Source organism: Embiotoca jacksoni, unplaced genomic scaffold (genome assembly GCF_022577435.1).
Source record: "Embiotoca jacksoni isolate LCO1_2020_lvr unplaced genomic scaffold, fEmbJac1.0.p SCAF_33, whole genome shotgun sequence".
In the NCBI taxonomy this organism is placed as follows: domain Eukaryota; kingdom Metazoa; phylum Chordata; class Actinopteri; family Embiotocidae; genus Embiotoca; species Embiotoca jacksoni.
In genome coordinates this window covers 1733840-1745440 of record NW_027185385.1, presented here as the reverse complement: position 1 = coordinate 1745440, position 11601 = coordinate 1733840, and positions in this window count along the sequence as shown.

Genomic DNA, 11601 nt, shown 5'->3' with positions numbered 1-11601 from the left:
GGAAAGAGGATTTATTTGTGTGCTTATAGGATCATCACATGGTCTGCAACAAGCATGTCTACAGTTAGGGATGTCAGACTTCATCTTTGATTCGTCTGTCCAGGGCACATCACTCCAAACAGTCTGCTCTTTGCCTGCATGGCCAAGTGTTGGTTTTGTTGAAACGTTCTTTCTGTTACGGAGCCCGGGAGTGGCCAAAGAAAAATAATGTAAATCATGCGCACAAAATACTAACTCGAGGCCACAAGTTGCTAAATCGTGGCCATGAGATAGATAGATAGAGCGTGTCAGCAAACCACAACAGGCTTTCTCCTCTCAGCATGAAGTTCACTGCACCTGCTTCAAGTCTCAGTTTACCAACTATCAAGTCGATAACATCCTCAAAGTTAGCATGCTTCCAACGATAAAGGTCAAGGTCTCAATATCATCGTTATTGCCTTTTACTAACAATAATCCTTTGCATCTCTTGAATTACAGCTGTCTTTAGTTAATCAAATAGTCCTATTTAATTTGGTTGCTTCATTCTGAAAAGTTACAAAGGAAGAACTAGGGCATGCTGGGAAATGCTTACTGATTTAGGGTGAGGTGAGGCGCTAAAGAATCATTTTTGCATCAGGGCAGAAGTTATGTTATGCTGTAGGTTGGTGATGAATCGTGGGTTTCTCCTGAAGGCGCGTGTCTTTCAGACGGTCACTCGGCCAGCTTGGCTTCCCGGGAGCTGGCGGGAGGAGAGCAGCGGCTACAAGGGTCCGGCTTCATCGTTCTCAGGGGGCCGGCCTTCCTTGGCCTCACGACTCTCAGGGGGAAAGAGGAGCTGTGATATTCGGCTTGCGCCAACGACCCAGAGACTTCCAATTCACTGAGCATCGCTTACATCATAGCAAATAAACTACATTAATTACATAAACCATCATTACTAGAGGAGGCAGAGGAAAAACTAAAGATAAGACACGCCGAGCTGACTGCTGAGCTAAAGAAACAAGCAAATCAAACAGCTTGTAAACAACATCTTTTAGCTGTTGGAAGATTATTCACGTCGGTGGGTCCTCCTTTCCACTAGCAGATGTATCCAATTCAATTTTAAATTCAATTTTATTTATATAGCGCCAAATCACAACACAGGTTATTTCATGGTACATAACACATTAAAGTCCTTACAGCAAACTTTACAATATTATACAGAGAAACTCAACAATTCAACAATTCCCAGAGGTGGGCGGAGCATCTGTTAACAGAACCAGGATCAGAGGTGGGCGGAGCATCTGTTAACAGAACCAGGATCAGAGGTGGGCGGCCATCTGCCTGTTGGGGTGAAGAGAGCAGAGAGAGAAAAGGACAGCATAGAGATAGAAGAGAAGAACTGTTGGTGGAGACGACAAGTACAGAGCAGAGACATGCAGCTCCATGACGGGACATCTGGAAAAGAAAGAACAGAAACTACACGAGTGAAGGAACTGAATGGAGACAACAGATAATAAGAAGAAACTATGGGAGAGAAGAAGATGGTGAGGTATGAGTCAGTTAAAGAGTAGGAGGAAAGAAAAGAAGCTCAGCATGTAACGAGGTCCTCCAGCAGCCTCGGCCTATAACAGCATAACTAAGGGTTGGTTCAGGTCTACCTGAGCTAGCCCTAACTATAGGCTTTATCAAGAAGGAACGTTTTGAGTCTAATCTTAAAGCTAGAGAGGGTTTCTGCCCCTCCAACACAAACTGGGAGCTGGTTCCACAGGGGAGGAGCCTGAAAACTGAAGCTCCGCCTCCCATTCTACTTCTGGAAACTCTAGGAACCACAAGTAGACCAGCGTACTGAGAGAGAAGTGCTCTGCTAGGATTATATGGTTCTATAAGATCTCTAAGATATGATGGAGCCTGGTCATGTAGAGCTTTGTAAGTCATCAAGAGAATTTTAAATTCATCTCCTAATGGAAGCATGTACAAAGTAAAAAGCATTGGGCCTAACAGTGAGCCTTGTGGAACTCCATAACTAACTCTTGTTTGTCTGGAAGACTCATTGTTGACATGGACAAACTGGAATCTATCTGATAAGTAGGATTTGAACCAGTCTAATGCAGTTCCTTTAATCCTCGTAACGTCTTCTAATCTCTGTAATAAGATCGTATGATCAATCGTATCAAAAGCAGCACTGAGGTCCAGAAGAACAAGTACAGAGACGAGTCCATTATCTCAGGCTAATAAAAGGTCATTAGTAACTTTCACCAGAGCTGTTTCTGTGCTATGATGAACTCTAAAGACTGAAAATCTTCAAACAGATCATTCCTTTGTAAATGATCACAAAGTTGATCTGCAACAACTTTTTCAAGGATTATAAAAATAAACATCAGGTTTTAAATTGGTCTGTAGTTTCCTAAAACAGCTGATCAAGAGTCGGCTTTTTAAGTAAAGGTTTAATTACAGCCACTTTAAAAGCCTGCGGTACATAGCTGGTTACAATAGATAGGTTGATCTGATCTAATATGGAAGTATTAATTAAAGGGGAGACTTCCTTAAAAAGTTTAGTTGGGATGAGATCTAACATCTCTAAATATCTGTCAGGATGATGTGGTTCTGTAAGATATATCAGGATGATGTGGTTCTATAAGATGTCAGGATGATGTGGTTCTATCAGATCTATCAGGATGATGTGGTTCTATAAGATGTCAGGATGATATGGTTATATAAGATCTCTGAGATCAGATGGATTCTGGTCACTAAGAACTTTGTAAGTCATCAAGAGAATTTTAAATTATATTCTTGATTTCACAGGAAGCCAGTGAAGAGAAGATAAAACTGGAGAAATATGATCTCTCTTGTTAAATCCCGTCAGTACTCTTGCTGCAGCATTTTGGATCAGCTGCAGGGTTTTAATGAGTAATTTGGACATCCTAACAACAAGGAATTACAATAATCCAGTCTAGAAGTAACAAACGCATGAATGAGTTTTTCTGCATCACGCTGAGGAAGGATTTTCCTGATTTTATTAATATTACGTAGATGAAAGAAGGCAGTTCTGGAGATTTGCTTTATATGGTGTCTAAAGGACAAATCCTCATCAAAGATGACTCCAAGGTTCATCACAGTTTTGCTGGAGGCCAAGACAACGTCATCCAGAGGAACTAAATCATTAGAGAAAGAGTTTCTGAGGTGTTTAGGACCAAGTACAAGAACTTCTGTTTTGTCTGAATTTAGAAGCAGGAAGTTTTTGGTCATCCAGGTCTTTATGTCTTTTAGACAGGCTTCAAGTTTTACTAACTGATTAGTTTCATCTGGTTTTATAGAAAGATATAGCTGAGTGTCATCTGCATAACAATGAAAGTTGATGCAGTGCTTCCTGATGACATCTCCTAATGGAAGCATGTACAAAGTGTGTATGTAGAGTGCTAAAACATTAGTGGAACGCAGTCTTGTCTTTCTCCCTCCTTGTCAGTCCCGGTATCCACCAGAGGTCCTCTTGCTCCTGCTTTGGTCTCCTCCCTGCCACACCTACTTCACCCGCTGTCTAATCAACCCCATCTGTAACCACTTGTCGGTCACCCAAACCAGTACCTATACCCTACTCCTTGTCAGGAACTGCTTCCCTGTTGGAATATCAATTCAGTGAGTCAAGAACCTCCATGTGAGCCTGTACATGTAAATGGATCCGTTTCCTTGTGCTTTGGAGCAATCCTGTTTCCTTGTGTCTTTCCCATATTTACCTGGACTTTGCCTTTTGTTTTACATTCCTGTAAGTGAAGTTCTTCTTGGATCTAAAGACCAACTGTCCACTACCTGCTCAGCATCAGCAGAGAGCAGACACAGAGTTGATAGAGACCAAAAACAGAGCTAAAAGAGAAAATGTTGACAAACTGCAATGCTGCTCTGTGCTGATGTGCAATCAAGCATGTTTAGTTGCCTCCAAGAAGCCAAAAAATGACAGGGGATGCAGGTAAAGTTTGCTGCAGGAGAGCTGCATAACATTTGTGTAGTTTAAAGGAATTAAATGTCAAAATACTGATATTGCTGCAATGATTAGATACAGAACATTTCTGGTGGTGAACAGAATCAGCTGCTGAAGTTGAAAGTGGTTCACTGAAGGCTGCTTGATGAGGCTCATCCTGTCAGTTGTCTGTAACAGTTGTGCTGTTCCCAGAGGATTTGATGTGTCTGAAACTAAGCTTAATTAGTGAAGCAATGCCACAAGGCCTCACAGTCAGGTGTCTGTCATAAACACTGAATGGATTTACAGCTAGTCTGGGTTACATTAAGACATGAGGAACCATCTGCTTCAACAGTATGTGATGTCAGAACAAGTTTATTCATTGGCTTTTTCTTTTGTTGATTTGCAAACATAAAAATAATAAAAATTGCAAAAAAGAGAATATTTATGTTTTGACAAGAATAAAGTTTCACTGGAAGAGAGAGCAGAGAACAGGCAGAAAAGAAAGACATAGCCAGATTGCAGATGCTTTTGTTGTCCTTCCACATGGACAGGAGACAAGCTTGTTACCTGAGCAGCACAGAGCTGGAGATGAGCCAGTCCTGAGAGCTCGAGCAATCTCAAAGGACACGCAATGTCAATATCAGTAAGGCTTCAGTATAGTCAAGACGGGAGGATACAGAGGTTTGGTTACACTTCAGGAGGCTGTAACTCTTGTTTGAATGATTTATGTAAGTCAGATTGAATATGGAGAACATCCACCAAACCTGTCTGTGGGATTTGTGACAGGTCTGTAGACTGTGTTGCACTTAGATCTAGTTTAAGATGGCGGAGACGCAACTTCACCTCAAAATTGACACCAAAATCGTACTGCAGGGGGAGCAAGTTTATCGGCATTCTCCTTGGGGCTCTGTTCCTCCCATCTCGCTGCAGCTGGGTTCATTTTCCATCATGAAAATAGCAAATTGCTGCAAGTGCAGAAAAAAACAGCCTTGTGTTTCACCAAAATGTAAATGCGTCTGGATGTGCGTTTAGACCAGCTTTACTGTATGAAAATTGGGCCCAAAATTATGGACGGCTGAACAACATCACACGAGTTACTATGACGACCACAGTATATGATTGCTGTCAGCCACTGATGAAGTAAATAAAGCGTAAATAAACTGTATTGGGTAAGTTGACAGTTCCAGTCTGTGATCCAGTCCGGTACACTGAGTTACTAAAATAGCATATTGAAGTCAGTCCTTCAGCAGTACCCAGCTCAGATGAGCATATGTTGTTTTCCTCATATAAAGCCTCTCTACTCTTGCAAGTGTGTTATGAAACATTGAGGACGTTGCCAGAAAAGCTTCACAAGCAGTAAACTCTGATACAAAAATAATATCACACATAGCTACTGAAGTCAGACTGCTTTTAAACAAAAAAAAATTTAAAAGTTAAAAGGATTTGCAGATTGCAGGCTATTAGCTGAAGATATATATCACCTTTATGTCTTTTATACTTATTATTATCATACTTTGCCATATCTTACATAAAGGTTAATTCCATCTCAACATTGGAACTGTTGAGATGGTTTAATACATCCATTAATAAACACATTAAAATATGTTCTTCAAATGTGCAATATGTAAGATTTATTCATCTACCCATCTATTTTCTTCCATTTATTTGAGGTGGGGTCGCAATGGCAGCAGGGCAAGCAAGTTTTCCCAGAGTTCCCTCTCCCCACCAACATTTCCCAGCTCATCCTGGGGGGTGTTCCCAGGTCAGATGAGATATATAATCAATAACATTCAATAACTCGCCACATGGTGTCAATTCTTTTTATAGACTGAAGTGAATACCAGGGGTATCAGTCGTATAAAGTTTAATTTCATTTGCTATAAGATTTTTTTTTTTTTAAATATGACAAAAAAACATAAACACCTCCTATGGGTCGCTACTTTTTGGTGATTTGTAAAAAAAACAATTTCATGGATCATTAAGAAAAAACGAAGCACACCGTTAACAATTAGGTCTCACCACATACTTTTTAAATTGGTGCATGATGTCTGAAATTATGTGCTGAAATCTTACCAACAGCAGAGTAATAGTTGTGCCTGCACCTTCCGCAAAATAAAGCCATAAGGTTTAAATGTGTATTTAATGTGTATTCACTATAATATTTTTTTATTTTATGTTAAGTCTATCAGTTGTGATTAGCCTGTCGTATTTTACATTTTGTCAAATAAAGCCATCCATCATCCATCCATTCATCCATCCATCCATCCATCCATCCATCCAATCATCCATCCATCCATCCATCCATCCATCCATCCATCCATCCATCCCTCCATCCAATCATCCATCCATCCATCCATCCATCCATCCATCCATCCATTCATCCATCCATCCATCCATCCATCCATCCATCCATCCATCCATCCATCCAATCATCCATCCATCCATTCATCCATCCATTCATCCATCCATCCAATCATCCATCCATCCATCCATCCATCCATCATCCATCCATCCATCCATCATCCATCCATCCATCCATCCATCCATCCATCCATCCATCCATCCATCCATCCATCCATCCATCCCTCCATCCAATCATCCATCCATCCATCCATCCATCCATCCATCCATCCATCCATCCATCCATCCATCCATCCATCCATCCATCCAATCATCCATCCATCCATCCATCCAATCATCCATCCATCATCCATCCATTCATCCATCCATCCATCCATCCATCCATCATCCATCCATCCATCCATCATCCATCCATCCATCCATCCATCCATCCATCCATCCATCCATCCATCCAATCATCCATCCATCCATTCATCCATCCATCCATCCATCCATCCATTCATCCATCCATCCATCAGTGTGTGTGTGTGTGTGTGTGTGTGTGTGTGTGTGTGTGTGTGTGTGTGTGTGTGTGTGGGTGGGTGGGTGGGTGGGTGGGTAACCTAATCAAAACATTAATTAAAGAGGAAGTTGCACCGACTGTTTGCAGTTCATCCAAATAGAAGAATTCATAGTTTAACAGGTCAACTCCATATCAGACAAAAAGAGCCGACATAATCAATTAATCAATAAAAGTCTCCTGGTAAACACTGGACTTTAATATGAAAAAATCCTGCCTCCTCACTTAATGAGAAGCTTGACCTGCGTGGACGGCTCTCACAGGGACTGAAAATCTGGAGCTAAACTCTGGAACACAATAAAGCCTGTTAATCCTGCTGCACTGCTTCGTTGAACACTTCCTTTGGGGAGCAGAGTGGACAGACGGAGGACGAGGAGGCGCTGCTAACCAATCTGAGCTCTTCTTAGAACAAAGAATCATGTGTGATGCACATTACTGTTCAGTGTGAAGACCTCTTCAAGCTTTCATTAACGCTCCTCAGTCAGTCAGCAGTAATCAGCAGAGACAGAAAATGTATGACAAATGTCTAATTAAAATTAATATCAAAGTAAAACGATTGTTCATATTTATATTCAGAACAACAAAGGAACAATGAAACATATTATACATGCTAAAGGATCCTCACAGATGAGTGTCACTTAAACTGGTTCACATCCATCTTATGTAAACTTTTTATGGATAATAATAGTGGATATTGATTAATGCATGCTTCATTACACTGAAGTGGATATAATAAATAATGGGTAGCCTTAATGGCATGTGATAGCTGAGGTCACTGTGGTACACCCTGCTGCTCTACATGAGGAAGGAGGTGCAGTAATACGTCATGTCTCCGGGGGGCGTCATTACGCACGGGTCTGAGTGTAAACTGTACGAATGTTTCCAAGCATACAAATGTGACTTGTGAATATTATCTTGTGCGTAAAAGCACATGTAAATTTAGAGGAACTTCTAATTACAGCTAAGCAGATGCCTTTGATGAAGTTCATTATGATGAGATGTACAAATCAATACTCAGTCCAATCATAATTGTTGAAATTACATCAACAGGTGCTACCAAATAAAGTTCTGAAATGATTAAAGGTGTTTGAGGCGAATTAAACGGAGGTAAAGGAAAAACTACACCAGCACGGTGGAGAACTTGACGATTCAAAATAACATTATTAATGGGTTGTATTAAACTTCCTCTCTTAGCTGGCTGTTCCTTGGATATATGAGCCTTTGATGCTGTGTTGTTTGTCGCCATTATTCCCCAGCCATCTTTTCATTCTTCCTTTTATGCTGCAGAGATCAATTCTCCAGCTCTTGAAGCTCCTGCACAAAAACACATACAAAAAATTAAATGTAAAATTAAAAAACATCATAAAACCTTCAGATCCTGGTGCTGTAACTTCAAGTATCATCTCCCTTCATCCTCTGAAAGTAGAAACCTCCAGTGATTTTATTTATAAATGGAACTCTAAAACCATATCCAACAGGACAGACAATCCTATTTTGAAACATTTTATTAAAATGTGGTATGAAGTTCACAAACATCTTGTATTGAATATGGGACTGTCACCCAAAACCCCTCTAAGACAAAATGAACTTATACCCATGACTCTAAATAACAAGATTCTGGGGACCTGGCATGATAGAGGAATCCAGCATCTGGAAGATTGCTTTGAAAAAGGACTTCTCATGTCTTTTGAACAATTGAAGAGAAAGTATGACTTGTCCAGTAGAACTTTCTTTTGTTACCTCCAGTTCAGATCTTTTTTGAGAACCAACCTGGACCCTGGAATGACTCAACCTGTCTTAACTAACCTGGAAAAATTGCTTCATGAGGGAAATGTGTACAAATGTATTTCTAAAATGTTCTCCATGTGGCTGAATGAAGGCCCAAAGCCAGGACTACACAGATCCAGGATGAGATGGGAGTCAGACTTGAATATAACAATTGATGAGCAACTCTGGTCAGATTTATGTCAGAACAGTTTGTCAGCAACGGTTAATGCTCAGTACAGACTTGGTCATTATAATTTTCTTCATCAACTGTACCTCACCCCTCAGAAGCTACATAAATCCAAACCTGAACTGTCAGAAATGGGTTTCAGATGTGGTTTAGAGGTCGGCTCCTTCCTACACTGTACCTGGCTTTGCACAAAGGTGAGAACCTTCTGGCATGACTTTTGGAATACCTTGACTGTCGATCGCAGGGGTCACCTTCCCGTTAGACCCTGAGCTGTGTTTACTGGGAAATTTCACAACTCTCAACAGATCTTTAACAAAGCCCCAAATTAAACTTGCAGAAATTGCTTTGTGTGGCCAGGAAATGTAAAGCAATGACATGGAAGTCTGATTCCCCTCTTCTCATCGACAAACGGTCTGTGGAAATGAACAATTGTATCCCTCTTGAAAAGATTACATACGGTCTCAAAAAAAGATATAATCTATTAGATATTTATTTATAAGATTTTGTTTATTTTTTCTTAATTTGTTATGTAATTTTCTGTAATGTTTAATGTACTGTATTCAATATGTTCTGCACGTTATCTTGCATTGTTAAAATATTTGGAAAAATAAAAATAAAATATTTCAAAAAAGCATCATCTCCCAGCTGGACTAGTAATATAATACTAAATGATAACCTGTCTGAATGAGCTCTGAGCTCTTGTGAGCAGGATATTTGGACCATTGTGGCCACTTTCATGGCACTTCTCACTCTGATAAAAAAAAAAAAGAAAAAGAATAAAGGTCCTCCAGTCTTTTACTCTGAATGCTCTTCAACACCCCGCCATCAGGAGAGAGAGGCTGCGATGGTGGGAGAGTACACCTGCACTGTAAATGGAAAAAATCTTACATGGAGACAAAATCACGGTCGACAGGTTTCACTTCTGGCATAAATCATCATCATAGTTAAACTGCAACTTAACATTATCCATCCCCTCTTCTGATTTTCATGTGCTTCAAGGTGACCTTTCTCCTGGAGGACTGAGAGCTTCTGTCTGCTCTGCACGGACACCACAGATGGTGTCAGCAACATTTGACTTATTTCCCTTGAAATCTAGTTATTTTTCATTTTTAGACATATTTTATCCAAGTTCACCAAGTCCAGTCTGTGCAGTAATTATCTGTGAAAAGTAATTCTTCCTTTGTCTTTTTTTTTTTTTGTTAAAAAAAAGTATCAAATATTTGATCCGTTTAAACATTATTAATACTCTGTATTATATATTGAACACTGTATTAAGTATTTACAGCTACTCTACGCAGCAGCGCTTTGAGCTGAATGCAAACATCAGTCTGCTGACATTCAGCAGCTCTAATGTTCACCCTGGTGACCACATTAGTTTAGTGTTCGCATGCATGATGAACACCAAACACAGAGTAAGGCTTAGACTGCCACCAGATTGTCCTGTTGACTTCAAAGTACAGAAACGATGAAGTGCTAGTGGCATGAGAGGAATTTCTTGGCTGAAATAGATCAGGATTCATCCTTTAGGATCTATAAAATAAAAATGTCATTCAATCCAGGACGTGTCTGAAATATATCAGTCTACACTGTTGTTTTAATACACAGGTTTCAGATCTGTTTTTCCTGAGTAATTTCCTGAGAGCGGTTCAGTGTTTGATGGAGCTTTGAGCATCTCTTTGCGATACACCTCTGAGTAAATACTCAGTAATCAGCAAGGTGATGGCTCACATCATTTTCATATTCTACAAAGGGTGCCGTGCTGATTGCTTGCTGATTCCCAGACAGTCCCAACACTGCCAGCTCTTGGTCCTACATCAGTGATGAACTGCAGACTTAATGAGATACATGTTTATGAGAGTATAGACACTGAATCAGGCTGAAGAAGAGGACGCGCTCTTCACCAGGGTATTAGCATAAAGCGATTTACTACACCCAGCTGCAGTGACAACAAAAACTGCAGTCTGTGAAGATTTAAAAAGGTGCATCACTGTCACCTGCCGGTAGATCTCTGTAGGGAGGAGCAGTGTCGGACTAATTCAAACTGACAGCTTGGCAGCCAGCAGAGCTGCTTCTTCCTCTGAACTTGTAAACACAGTGGTTCTGCACATTAACCTTATTTACATCTCAGTGTTTGTGGTCGCTCGCTTCGGCCTGCAGCTGGTTACCATTCCACCATGTTTGTTTACTCTCTGTCACATTTAATACTGGGATGTGCTGCATAATTTCTGTGTGGCAATCAACAAACTTCAGCAGGAGCCCCATCATAACAGAAAGAATTATTTTCTGTATGATAATGTAGCTCTGCTGTGTTAACTGAGGAGGAGCTCAGCTGTCAATGTGAAGTGAGTCACACATCACAGAAACATATTTTCTAACTGAACTCTGGCTGCTTCTTGGAATTTTTCATCTTTATTTTTATTCCAGGTTGTAATTATAAAAACATTATTTAGGCCGAGAACTTTTCCAAAACAAACTGTTTTAAAGATCAACCCACTATCACGGCCAAACGTGAAATAGACACGCTGTGGCCTGTGTAGGCGTGAAAGTTACACGTTTTGTAAGTGTGCAACTTACATGCATGTAAATGTCACATGAAGTGGGATAATGCGACCGAGGTACTGTGGGATGATGAGGTTCAAATCCAGGAGGTGATAAGATTGTGTTTTGTTACTAACCCCAACCATGTGTTTTTGCAAAAACTTTCATTTCCCTGTAAATCACAAGGCTCAAAGCATTCAGCAGGTTTCATTTTCATCCACTACAGGAACATGTGTAACGTTCACAGATAGCACCAAGCGTAGCTATGACACA